At 36.7% G+C, this 14,968-nt stretch overlaps 1 protein-coding gene across 10 annotated transcripts in view; it reads right to left on the reverse strand.

The window, feature by feature from the left end:
• Positions 1-14,968, reverse strand: part of FUT8 (fucosyltransferase 8) — a 327,631-nt gene that overhangs the window by 41,747 nt on the left and 270,916 nt on the right. The gene's annotated exons all lie outside the window — the stretch shown is intronic.

A 14,968-nucleotide genomic window follows, 5' to 3' on the forward strand; every position in this document is an offset into this window, starting at 1 on the left:
TAAAAGATTAAGATTAGAGAAAGAACTTTTAGAGGGAACACGAAGTCATTTTTAAGTTAATTCAGCAGATCACTAAGTTGGACACATGTACATGAATAGGGACAATCATGATGTGTTATGTATAAATTTGTGTGGTTCAACCACTGCAGCTAAAAGAATGGTCTAATAAAGACAAATCATTTTATTTAAGAGAGTGGAGATCTCCCAAATGACAATAGGATGAATCTCTTCTATCTAAAAAGATGAATGCTGAGAGGCAGTATGTTCAAAGCTTACAAAAATCCAAATATTTGGATGGGGGTTCAAATCTTAGAATTAGGACCCTTTCATTGCAAGTAGTTTAAGAGGCTGGGCGCGGTGGCTCACGCCTGTAATCCCAAGCACTTTGGGAGGCCGAGGTGGGCAGATCACGAGGTCAGGAGATTGAGAACATCCTGGCTAACATAGTGAAGCCCCGTCTCTACTTAAAAAAAAAAAACAAAAAACTAGCCAGGTGTGGTGGCAGGTGTCTGTAGTCCCAGCTACTCGGGAGGCTGAGGCAGGAGAATGGCATGAACCCGGGAGGTGGAGCTTGCAGTGAGCCAAGATTGCACCACTGCACTCCAGCCTGGGCGACAGAGCAAGGCTCTGTCTCAAATAAAAAAAAAAAAAAAAAGAAAGCAGTTTAAGATCATGCAAAATAAAACATAGTTTTATACCAAATGTAAAATTCTTACAGAACTAATTATCACAACAGAATATGAAAGTCTGAGATGATATGTCTGGGGGAAAATATGAATATTCAGGCCTTGATGTCATGGATGGCAACCATATGTCCTACAAAGTCACTGAGAATCACTGTTAATCAGAGTAGTGAATGGAATGAATCAGTGATATGACCCAAAATGCTCTTCTTAGGCTTCAATGCATAGGAAACAACATATACAACATAACCAGATTATGTTACATTTTGGCTCTAAAGGATGCATTTTCTTTGTGTACCAACAAATTATTTCTTTTCCTTGCCATATTGGAGATAAGAGGTAGATATACCACAGAAACCAGAAAAGGATAAGAAGAGGAAGAATAGAATATTACTTATGCCTGATAATGCTACCTGCTGGGTTAGACCAGAATACATAATTCATAAAGAATATTGGAGCTCAGAAGTTAGTACTACATAGAACATAACTTGTGTATGATTATCTCCTCTAAACTCTATAAAAAAAAACCAGTAAATATATTTTGAGAACGGTGTTAGTCAAGGATACTGGTTGTAAGGAGTAAAAACCTAGACAAATTAGCTCAAATGAAAAGAAAGATTACTGAAAGAATATAATGGAATTGCCAAGAGATGAAGAGCAGAAAGTATAACTGATCTTTCCGCAATGAGAAATCTGCAGTTCTTACCCATTTCTCTGTGGCTGTGGGGTCTGGGTGTTTCTGCTATACTCTCCTTTCTGCTAAGTGACTTATCTCTTGCTCAGAGGCCACCTTGTAGATATCAGCATCAGTCTACAAGATTTTACAGCTTAGTCTCACCTCCATGTAAACTAGAGTCCCTATCTTGTAATAATTCTAACACTAAGACCATGTGCTGAGCAGTGTGCTACATACTTAGAAATATTTCTTTTAATCGCCAGAACAATCCTATAGAGCAAGTACACTTATAGATGACCAGTGAAGGAGTAGTCAGAATCCAGATTAGTCAGACTCCAGAGTTGGAGAGCTCACTACCAGGTTACACTACCTCTAAACAGGGAATTTCATTGGCAGAGCCCGGCCTAAAGGTTTAGTTGTCCAGGGTTAAGAACAGCTGTGAATGGGCATGTGTTTCTGCATGGGCCCCTGTGTGTGTGTGTGTGTGTGCATGCGTGTGTGTGTGTGTGTGTGTGTGTGTTTAGGAGTGTTTATATGACATACACAAGAGAGCGAGGGGTGTATTCCTCAAACAGATTCTATTAGATGGGCTGTGGAGAGCTAATAATTAGTATCCCTGGTCCCAACACTTGATAGGCACTCCACACAGAAGTGGTACAGTCAACCTTTGGCTTTCAGGAATTAAATTTTTCAGAAATTTAACTCTCAGAGGTATCTCAATCATTGCATTTAGCAAACTGTATGTTTTTGTGTGTATCTGTCTCCCCTGTAAATCTGGAACAAGGACATAAACATAAACCTATTCATTTTGTTGCCTTAGTAACTACCACTATTGCAGGCATACAAAAAGCAGGCATACAAAAAGCACAAAATAAATGCATAATTGAATAAATGAACCTAATAATATAACATGCCGTACCTAACAGGGATCCCACAGTTTGCTACAGGAAATAATCACTTACCTAGACAGTAGATGAGCCTACCATCCAGCATCACAACTGCATCATTCTTGGTAATTTTTGAGATTTGCAAATGCCACAGTTTTACTACTTTACGATGCAAAACAGTTAATATTACTCAGGTTCTACCTTTATTTAAGAACTTTACCAGTTTCTTAGATAATAGTTTAAGATCTCAAATACCTACAAAAAGGGAATATAATCCTTGCTAAGCTACATGGACACTTCTATTCTTCTTACTGCTTGCACAATACTTCAGAAATATATAGGTCTTGTGCCTTAGACCCATCAACTATTTCATAAATATATACTGCCAAAATAGTACATGACAGGAAAAGAGATATTATTCTTGCTTTTGTTAATTTTATTATTTTACTGTGCACTTTTCCAGGCAGTTGACTCTGATTTCCTGAACCCAAAGAATGACCTTTGGGGGTTTCGATAAAGAGTATAGAATCTATATTTTAGTTATTAAATCATGTAAGAAGTTATGGTTAATTTTTATATGAAGTGCAGAGCCAGATGAAATTATGTTAGGCATGTATTATTTCTAGAATGTCTGTCCTTCCATTCAGAATTTTGTAGGTTTCATATTGAAATAAATAATGAAATTCATTTATAAGAATCTCACTTGGAGTACTTCTACACATTATAATAACAGAAGTTACAAAAATTAAACATTACATTTAAAACCAACTTATTTTCATATTCCTTTTTTTCTTTTTGAGATGGAGTTTCGCTCTTGTTGTCCAAGCTAGAATGGAAAGGCGTGATCTCAGCTCACCGCAACCTCCACCTCCTGGGTTCAAGTGATTCTCCTGCCTCAGCCTCTGGAGTAGCTGGGATTACAGGCGTGCGCCACCACGCCCAGCTAATTTTTTGTATTTTTTTTGTAGAAATGAGGTTTCACCATGTTAGCCGGATGGTCTTGAATTCCTGACCTCAGGTGATCCACCCGGCTCACTCCTGACCTCACGTGATCTACCCACCTCGGCCTCCCAAAGTGCTGGGATTACAGGCGACAGGCGTGAGCCACCATGCCCAGCCTCACATTCCTTTTTATAGCTGTTTGTGATCATTACTATCATTATAATAAAACATAATTGTACTTTTCTTGAGTTGCAGATAATTTTCACGTTAGTAGCTCTATTTATACTTAACAGAACTCTTTGTTCTCCTTAACAATGCATGGCCTAAAGGAAAACTAGTTTACCAGAGCTTAATCTATTGGGGTTTTATCAAAGCCTAACCCATCAGCGGGAAGAGAAATATCCAATTCGGGTTTACTAAATGACTGAGACCTAATCATATTACTACAGAATACTTCCTCCTCCCCACAAACCATACCATCATTATCAATAAGGCTGATGAACAATAATGAGAAATTACAGCTATAAGAACTGCCTATTTTAGGAATCTCTAAAAAGCCTAAAGACAAGGGAGACCAAAACAAGGATGCTAGAAGAAATTTTAGCATCTGATACCATAGCTATGGCTAACAGTAAGCACACCCCAACTCCTAGCCAGATAAACAGAAAACTTCATACTAACAGCCTATCTACTTCAGTTCCTTTTTATCCAATACTTCACATCTGGCTTTCAATAAAAAAATTACAAAGCATGCTAAAAGGCAAAAAATATAGTCTGAAGAGATAAACTATCAGAACCAGACTCTGATATTGCAGAGATTTTGCAAGTAACAGACTGGAAATTTAACTATGAATAATATGCTAAAAACTCTAATAATAAACAAATGGGCAACATGCAAGAACAGATGAGTAATGTAGGCAGAGAGATGGAAACTCCAAGGAAAAAAAACTTTTTTAATGCTAGAAATAAAAAATACCGTAACAGAAATGAAGAATGCCTTTAATGGCCTCAGTAGTAGGTTGGATATGACCAAGGAAAGAATCAGCTTAAAGATATGTGAATATAAACTTACAAAACTGAATTAAAAAGATGGAACAGAATATCCAAGAACTGTGGGACAATTTACAAAAGGTGGACATACATGTAATGGGAGTAACAAAGGAGAAGAAACAAAAAAAAATTTCTGAAATAATGCCTGAGAATTTTCCAAAATTAATGAGAGACACTAAACCACAAATCTATAAAACCTACAGAACATCAAGTATCCATACAAAAAACAAACAAACAACAACAAAAAAACCCCAAAGAAATAAAACTACACCTAAGAGTAACATATTCAAACTGCAGAAAGTCAGAAAAAAATTTTGAAAAACGCTGGGCTGGAGGAATCTTATCTAGAGAGGAACAAGAATTATATGTTCCTTCTTTTCAAGAAATCATGCAAGCAAGAAGAGAGTGGAATAGAATAAAGATGTTTTAATTCTTTTGAAAGAATAAAACCACCCATTTAGAATTCTGCATTCAGCAATATTTCTCCTTCACTCTTGAAGGATAATTAAGAATTTCTCAGACAAACAAAACAGGAAATTTATTGCTAGCTGCAGAGAGAAGGAAAATTATATAGATCATAAACTCAAATATGTATAAAGAAGAGCGTTAGAGAGGTATAAAATGAAATCTTAAGTTCTTAATTTATCTACAGTATATTCAAAATAATACTAGCAACAATGTATTTGGTGATCATAGCTTATGGATAGCTGATGTGAATGACAGCAATGCTTTAAGGGATGGGAGAGAGAAATCAGGAATACTCTAAGGTTTTGGCATTATATATCCCATGAAGGGATATATAAAGTTATGTGAAAGTGGACTTGGATTAGTTGTAAATATATATATATATATGTATATTTATATTTTTTTAGACGGAGTCTCACTCTGTCACCCAGGCTGGAGTGCAGTGGCTGGATCTCAGCTCACTGCAAGCTCTGCCTCCCGGGTTTACGCCATTCTCCTGCCTCAGCCTCCCGAGTAGCTGGGACTACAGGAGCCCGTCACCTCGCCCGGCTAGTTTTTTGTATTTTTTTAGTAGAGACGGGGTTTCACCGTGTTGGCCAGGATGGTCTCGATCTCCTGACCTCGTGATCCCCTGTCTCAGCCTCCCAAAGTGCTGGGATTACAGGCTTGAGCCACCACGCCCGGCCAGTTGTAAATATATATTGCAAGCTCTGGGGCAACCACTAAAAGAAGTTATAATTGATATGCTAAGACATAATAAAAACTGGAATCATTATAAAACGGTCCATTAAAACCAGAGAAGGCAGAAAACCAGAGGATGATTTAAAAAGGAAACAAAAATAGGGCAGCAAATAGGAAACAGCCACAATTACAGAAACAATCCAACTATATGAATAATTGCTTTAAAAGTAAATAGCCCAAAATATACCAGTTAAGAGACAGAGACTGTTCAAATGGATTAAAAAAAAAAACAGAAGCAAGACCCAACTACATGTTAGGTACAAAAATCCACTTTAAATATGAAAATATACGCAGAGGTTAAAAGTAAAAGGTTGGAGAAAAATATACCATGCTAACACAAATCAAAAGAAAGGTAGAGTAGCTCTGAATTTCAGATAAAGTAGACTTCAGAGCAAGGAAAATTATCAGCAATATTTTACCTGAGCTCTGATATTAAAAAACAAAGTTTTTTAAAAAAATGAATCAAAATCAAATTATCAGCAATAAACGGCATGATATAATGATAGAGGGTTAATTATCGAAGAAGACACAACTATCTGTAATATGTATAATGCACCTAACAACTGACTGTCAAAATATATAAAGTAAAAACTTACAGAATTGCAATGAGAATATACAAATTCACTATTATACTTGGAGACTTCAATAGCTGTCTATCAGTAATTGACATAACCAGCAGGGAGAATATTGGTGAAGATATAGTTGAACTGAGCAGCACCATCAATCTAACCGATTTATAGAATACTTCATCTGGCCACAATAGAACGCACATTCTTCTCAAGTTCACAGGGAACATTTCACCAAGATAAACAATATTCTGGCCTGCAAAATATACCTTAACAAATTTAAAAGAACAGATAGCATACAAAGTATGCTCTCAGACCACAGTGGAATTAACTAGAAATCATTAACAAAAAGATAGCTGAAGCACTTTGTTATTTATAACACAAGAATCGAAAAAATGTCAAGAAATAAAAAATATTTTAAACTAAATAAAAACAAAACATTAAAATTCATGGAACATTGTAGAAGTGGTACTTAAATGTAAATTCATAGCACTGAATACATATAATGAAAAGGAATAAAAAGCTAAACCCAATTATCTAAGTTTCCATAATAGTAAACTAGAAAAAAGTATAAATTAAATCCAAAGGAAGCAGAAGAAATCAATGAAACTGAAAACAGAAAAACAACAGAGAAAATTAACAAACTGTAAAGCTAGTTATTTGAAAATGTCTAAGATGAGTAAACTCCTAGTGAGGCTAACCGAGAAAGAAGGGGAGAAACCCAAATTACTAATATTAGAAATAAAAGGCCACAACAACTAATCACATGGACATTAAAATGATAATAAAGGAATATTATGGATAACACTGTACCCACAAATTTGACAGCTAACATGAATTGAACCAATTATTTGAAAGATCCAATCTACCAAAATTCACACAAGGAGAATTTGGTAATCTGAATAGGTCTCTATATTGATCAAATAAACCGAATAAACAATAATTTTCCAAAATAGAAAGTACCACACTCAAATTGTTTCACTGGTGAATTCTACCAAACATTTAAGGAACAAATGATGCCAATTCTGTGTAATCTCTTCCAGAAAAGAGAAACAGAAGGAATCCTTCCTAAATCATTCTATGAGGCTAACACTACACTGATACCAAAACCACATAAAGACATCACAAGAAAGGAAACAAACTAATAGCTCTCATTAATGTAGATGCAAAATCCTCAACAAAATATTAGCAAATCAAACCTAACAATGTATAAAAAGAATTATACACCATGACCAATTGGAATTTATTTCAGACATCCAGTGCCAGTTCATCATTGAAAAGTCAATTACGATAGTCCATCAAATCAACAAGCTAAAGAAGAGAAATAATTTAATAATATCAATAGATACAAGAAAAGTAGTCCACCAAATCCAATACCTATTCCTGATTAAAAACTCTAAGCAAGAAAAAACATCTACAAACAACCTACAGCTAACAAACTGCATAATGGTGAGAAACTTGACACCTGCTTCCTAAGGTGGGAACAACATAAGGATGGCCCCTCTCACCATTCCTATGTAACACTAAAAACAAAAGAAGCCAGTCAGTAGTGGAAGTCAATGGAATAAGACAAAAGAAAGAAAGAAAAGGTACACAGATTGGGGAGGAAGACATAAAACTATTTTTGTTTACAGATGACACGGCCATTTATGTAGGAAATCCCAAGAGTTGGCAACTCACCTGTCCCTGCCAACCCCCCCCCAAAAAAAAAACCAGCAAAGAAAACTCTGCTGGAACTAATAAGTAACTATATCAAGGTTGTAGGATACAAGGTTGATATGCCAAAGTCAAATATTCCCGGCGCAGTGGCTCACGCCTGTAATCCCAACACTTTGGGAGGCCAAGGTGGGTGGATCACCTGAAGTCAGGAGTTTGAGATCAGCCTGGCCAACAGGGTGAAACCGCATCCCTACTAAAAATATGAAAATCAGCTGGGTGTGGTGGCACACGCCTGTAATCCTAGCTACCCGGGACGCTGAGGCAGGAGAATCAGCTTGCACCCAGGAGGCAGAGGTTGCAGTGAGCCGAGATCACGCCACTACACTCCCATCTCAGTGACAGAGCAAGACTCTGTCTCAAAACACACACACACACACACACACACACACACACACACACACAAAGAGAGCATTCTACTAAATGTAAGGCCTTTTTAGTTCAACTGAAAGGCCATATGAAGAAATAGTTTTAATTAAAGCATGAGTCACAGGTTACCTAAGACTTCTCAACCTGGGAAGAAACTTGTTCTGTTTGAATGAACAGAATAACGGTCCTTCAATATAGATGTTTTCAAGTTTGTAACTAAGAATTTTCTGGTTAATATTGACATAAAGGTTCTAATTTGATAAAGTGGAAATAAAGCTTCTCTAAAGTTCTCTTTCATGGTAAATAGATATATAAAATTTGCCCTCTTAAAAAAACAGTTTCTTGTTCTTTGCTAATTGATGAACTTTTAAGACTTAAAATAAATCAAACTGACAAGCTCCTCTCCCTACCTGTATTTGATGGCATTTTCAATTCTTTGACAAAATCAATCATTGTAGAGACTGTTCTTAACAAAAAAAAAAGAAACTCTTAACACTAACAACTTTAATCTTTTATTGAGAATGGCTTTAATGTAATAATATGGCATATCCATTAATAGGTTTCAACTATTAACCTACCTAAGTAGCTTTCAGGAACCATAGTTCCATGATAATGTGTGCTTTCTTTCATTTCAGCAGAGATTTATTTCATATTGAACTTACTATTTTAAAAAGAATCGATTCAAGAACAGGTGTCTCAGGCTAGATTTGGTATTGCATAAGCTTTGTGTTAGAGGACGATAAGAATAAATTTAAAATTTTAATTGAACAATTACAGGCACCAGAGGCAAACTTAAAGCTTAAAATGCTAAATAAAGCTAGCTGCCAAAAAGGGGAAGCTGGAGGTTACAGCTGCAACAAAAATATAAAATCTCTCCATTTCTGCGGTGTCTTCTCCACATGGTAGACTGTGGCCTCTGCTCATCATTTCTGGTGGCCTCTGTTCACCATTTCTTTACTCTGGAGTTGTGAGAGGCATCTGAACCAGAGCAACTCCAACTTAAATAGGGGCTGGGTAAAATTAGGCTAAGACCTACTGGGCTGCATTCCCAGGAGGTTAGGCATTCTAAATCACAGTCTTAAGACAGAAGGTCAGCATAAGATACAGGTCATAAAGACCTTGCTGATAAAACAACTTGCATAAAGAAGCCGGGCAAAACCCACCAAAACCAAGATGGTGAGGAAAGTGACCTCTGGTGATCCTCACTGCTCATTATATGCTAATTATAATACATTAGCATGCTAAGAGGCACTCCCACCAGCATCACTGACAGTTTACAAATGCCGTGACAACATCATAAAGTTACCCTATATGGTCTAAAATGGGAAGGAACCCTCAGTTCCATGAACTGCCCATCCCTTTCCCAGAAAATTCATGAACAATCTACCTTCTGTTTAGCATATAACAAGAAATAATCATAAAAATGGGCAACCAGCAGCCCTCAGGGCTGCTCTGCCTATGGAGTAGCCATTCTTTATTCCTTTACTTTCCTAATAAACTTGCTTTCACTTTACTCTATGGACTTGCCCCAAACTGTTGTGTGAGATCCAAGAACCCTCTCTTGGGGTCTGGATTGGGACCCCCTTTCCGGTAATAGGGTTAACCTACAATAGCATGGCATAGAACTGTCCAAAATGAAGGAAAATTAATTTTTTGAATAATTACCATTTCAAACTATCTACAATTACATTTCTTTAAATTAATTTAGAAGAGAGTTGACTGCATTATTCTCACTGTTCGACATGGCCACTGACAGAAAGCAAATTCTTCTTTCAGTGGTGCCAGGGAAAACTGTCCAAATCTCCTTTTTGAATTAGGAAATGGGGTGGTAATTTGCAAAAATGTGTTGTCTCATACTCCATTGATAAAAGACTGTAAAATAAGTTTGTTTTTTTTTTTTAAGCCTGAGCTTTTACCTTCCTATTTCTTTCTGATAGTCACCGGCCTAAATATAGAGAGGAGGCAGGAAAGGAGACAGAGCAAGGGCCTTTACAAATCCACAGATTCAGGCCGGGCGCGTTGGCTCAAGCCTGTAATCCCAGCACTTTGGGAAGCCGAGATGGGCGGATCACGAGGTCAGGAGATCGAGACCATCCTGGCTAACACGGTGAAACCCCATCTCTACTAAAAAAATACAAAGAAACTAGCCAGGCGAGGTGACGGGCGCCTGTAGTCCCAGCTACTCGAGAGGCTGAGGCAGGAGAATGGTGTAAACCCGGGAGGCGGAGGTTGCAGTGAGCCGAGATCTGGCCACTGCACTCCAGCCTGGGCGACAGAGCGAGACTCCGTCTCAAAAAAAAAAAAAAAAAAAATTCCACAGATGCAATAACCTTTTTCTGTGAGTTTCTCTTATCCGTGGCCCCAAATACAAAATGGCATTTGATTAATTTAAATTAAACTAATTCAACATGAAACTGGATAATAACATACTGTTTTACCAAAAAAGCACGTATGAGTTCATTTTCACGCTGCTATGAAGACACACTCGAGACTAGGTAATGTATAAAGAAATGAGGTTTAATTGACTCACAGTTTCACATGGCTAGGGAGGCCTCAGGAAACTAAAAATCATAGTGGAAGGCAAAACAGGCATGTCTTACATGGTTGCAGGTGAGAGAAGTGAGAGAGGGGAAATGCCAGATGCGCTTACCAAGCTCCTGAGAACTCACAATCACAAGAACAGCATGGGGGAAACCGCCCCCATGATTCAATTACCTCCCCTCAGATTCTTTCCTTAACACCTGGGGGTTAGAATTCAAGATGAGGTTTGGGTGGGGACACAAAACTAAACCATATCAAAGCAATAGTTTTAAAATGCTAGTTTGCCCTTGACAGTAGATAATATCTTCAAAATACAGCTTTTGGAACCATTTCTTTCCATTATTTTTAAAGAATGATATGAGTAGATAGAGGGTTCAGACTATTTTTCAGCCACAACTCAAAGACTATATTCAAATCTTTTGAGATGGATTCTTTCTTCTCTTTTGGTCATTTCTGCATATTCTAAAGACCTACTGGTAATTCATTTCCATGAAACAGAATTGCAAGGCAGTCTTTAATAAAAGATGGCAAATGTAATAATTTACAGATGTGTTTTTTTATGCATCTGTGGTTATTCCTGTTTTCACTCAATTACATAGATAATTCCAATACTAAAATACAGAGGAATATGTACTGATAAATATTTAAGGGTATATTATAGTTATTATGGAAGTCTTTTTATCAAACTGAAAATGCCATCAAATATATATTTTAATATAATATCAATGCCAACCAAAATATCTGCACCAACGTATAACACAGAAACCAAAGTTGCTACTTATCATTAATGCATATTCTTTTCAGGCTAAGAAAAAGGTTCCAAGAAGAGATTTCATTTATTCAAATGAGAAACATTTAATTTAAATTATATATCCACAATAGAATAGGGAACAGTGATTTGCCCACATACACATTAATTAGTTCAATGATTATCTATTAATATTAATGATATTCAGAAAAAGAAATAGCTTGAAGCTATTATCAGATTTTTTTAAAAAGTCACAAATATAGACATAATATTCATTACTCATACAATGGATGCTATTCTACACAAACTGTAAAATCAGGGAATCTTTATGCCTCCTCTGCTTTTATTTTTGGTATTTGGAATATTTTTCAATCCACATAAAGTAATTTGTCCTTTTTTCTCTTTGGGAATAAAATTCCTCAATATCCAAATATTGATTTTTTTTTTTTTTTTTTTTTTTTTTGAGACGGAGTCTCGCTCTGTCGCCCAGACTGGAGTGCAGTGGCTGGATCTCGACTCACTGCAGGCTCCGCCTCCCGGGTTTACGCCATTCTCCTGCCTCAGCCTCCCGAGTAGCTGGGACTACAGGCACCCGCCACCTCGCCCGGCTAGTTTTTGTATTTTTAGTAGAGACGGGGTTTCACCGTGTTAGCCAGATTATTTAACTGTCATATTCTAAATTATGCTGACAGAAAATGCATCTCCCAATGTACTTTAATATTTTTCTGTGTGCTTAATTTACAAAATATAAATCGTTCATGGTAGTGTTCATTCTATCTTTGGCACTGTTTACAACCAATGGTTGAGTAATAACAATGCCAATCTTGTGTCATTTTCTCAATTCAATTAAAAAGTTTCCTAACAAGCAATTCTGTATTTAACTTGACAACTTTTGCCAATTTTCTTCAAAAGCATGGTTTCATTTTTTTCTCCCAAATTAATGGAAATGTATTATAAAATTACATGCTGAATTCCTAAAAATAAGAAACCTAGCCAGGCGTAGTGGCTCACACCTGTAATCCCAGCACTTACGGAGGCCCAGGTGGGCAGATCACGAGGTCAGGAGTTCGAGACCAGCCTGGCCAACATAGTGAAACCCCATCTACACTAAAAATACAAAAAATTAGCTGGGTATGGTGGTGGGTGCCTGTAATTCCAGCTACTCGGGAGGCTGAGGCAGGAGAATCACTTGAACCTGGGAGGCGGAGGTTGCAGTGAGCCGAGACAGTGCCATTGCACTCCAGCCTGGGCAACAAGAGTAAAACTCCGTCTTAAAAAAATAAATAAATAAATTGCAATTACTGTGAATGTAAACATTGGTTTTCAGTTTTGCCAATCCAATGACAGCTAAGACGGAATACAAAATGCAAGGTTTATTTAATTAAAGCACTACCATTTTCACATTTTTACAGGCCAAAAAATACTTGCACTGAAGCACCCTCTATCAGATTTGTTTTTGATTCACTTGAAAAATACAAGATAACTATCAGAACCAATTTTTTATTCACAACTGACTAAAGGGTAAACTAAGAAGCAGATGTTTTGATGCACTCTTCTACATAATTCAGCAAATAAGAGGTAGAAGGAGAAATAATGCCCAAGAGTTTTGGTATCCTGGAATGTCACGGGCAAGTATTTTAATCATCACCTGTCAAGTACTCCAGGTGTGCAGATTTGTATACCTAAGATTTCTGGTCACTTTACAACTTTTTCAAAAGTCGTTCAAATGCCATTTCTTCTAAGTTTTCTGGCTGCAATGACTACAACCTCCAATCCCTTTGGGTTCCTTTTTTTTTTTTTTCCTGAGACAGGGTCTTGCTCTACTGTCCAGGCTGGAGTGCAATAGCATGATCCTAATTCACTGTAGCTTTGAACTCCTGGGCTCATGCAATCCTACCTCAGCTTCCCAAGTAGCTGGGAATACAGGCATGTGCCACCATGCCCAGCTAATTAAAAAAAATTTTTTTTTAAGAGCCCAGGTCTCACTATGTTGATGAGCTGGTCTTAAACTCCTAGTCTTGAAGCGATCCTCCTGCATCAACCTCCCAAAGTGTTGGGATTACAAGCGTGAGCCACCATGCCCGGGGCCTTTGGGATCCTTGTTTAAATCTTAATAATAACATCACTAACCAAATTTTGCCTCATGAGGCAGACTTTTAAAATGTCTCTGTTTATTTCCTATTTGGATTGGGAGCTTCTGGAGTTACAGGGACTCTCTTTAACCATCTTGAGGTTGGCAAACATGTTCTGTAAAGGGCCAGATAGTAAATATTTTAGGCTCTGCAGGCCACATATGTCTCTGTCACATCTTCTTTTTAAAACAACCTGTTAAAAATATAGCAAGCCTTACAAAACCAGGCTGTGGGAGTTGTAGTTTGCTGATCCCTGAGCACAATACTGAAAGGTCAGATTTTGAAGTCAGACTGGGTTTCTGTATCTTAGTGGCTGTACTACCTCTGGCAAGTTACTTACCTATATAAAATGTGGATAATAAGGGTTATTGTGAGTATTAAATGAGATAATATATGTAATGTTCTTAGCATAGTAACACAGTATGGTTCACTAAATATTAGCTACTACTGTAATGTGATCACGATCATAGTGCCTGAACTGAGCAGTACTCAATGTTTACTGAATCAAAGATATCCAAAAAGATACTCACATACACACATACAACTGAGATTTTATAAAGAAAATGCCTTAATTGGTCTACAGTTTTAAATGCAAAAGTATTTTTTAACTAAGTTATTTTCAGTTTTACTGAAAACATTAGAAATAAAAATCTTTAAAGTCTTCATATTAGGATAATTTTAACCAATGCAAAAAATGAAGGTAAGGTTCCACCATAATAAAGCTTGTAAGAAACCAACAGGATTAATTCTAGTGAAATTTTGTTATAAACAACAATAAGACCATCACATTTTTAAAACATTCTTCAAACATTTCCACGCCTATTACTTCATTTGCTCTTCACCAGAAACCTTTGCATCACATAGATAAGGCGGTATGTTCTTTATTTGATAGATTCAGAAGGAGATTAAAATTTTTCAAGAACCATTCTGCTTATCATAGACAATTCAATTTAAAAAAACTGAGGAGCAAGTATTGGCCAGTATTAGGCAATAAGGAGACAAAAATAAATAGGACAAACTTCTTAAAGAACTCACAATATAGTCAAAGAAACATGTAAACAAACTGTTTAAATACAGTGAAAACATTGGGTCAATTGGAGGGAAATATCACAAAGGGAATGATACTAAAAGATAAATAGGATTTCATGGGATGAAGTGGAGGAAATATATTCTCTAGAGAGAAAGAATTACATGTTCCCAGTATAGCAGTAAAAGTACACAAAACTTTCATTTCAAGGAATACATTTGTAGGTGGACTAGTGAATTATGGAGTGCAGGGCACATTTTGAAAAGCAGGCTGTTTATGTGAAGGGGCTTATATCCTATATTCTAAGCAAGGAGTTTTATACACTAAGCAGCCATGGAAGGCTTTAGGAAAGGACAGAAAGTCATATTTGGTTTTGAAAATATCATTCTGATGGCACTGTGGAAGACAGATTAAAAGGAGATGGA

The sequence above is a fragment of the Trachypithecus francoisi genome, unplaced genomic scaffold (assembly GCF_009764315.1).
Source record: "Trachypithecus francoisi isolate TF-2019V2 unplaced genomic scaffold, Tfra_2.0 Lachesis_group3, whole genome shotgun sequence".
NCBI classification, from domain to species: Eukaryota; Metazoa; Chordata; class Mammalia; order Primates; family Cercopithecidae; genus Trachypithecus; species Trachypithecus francoisi.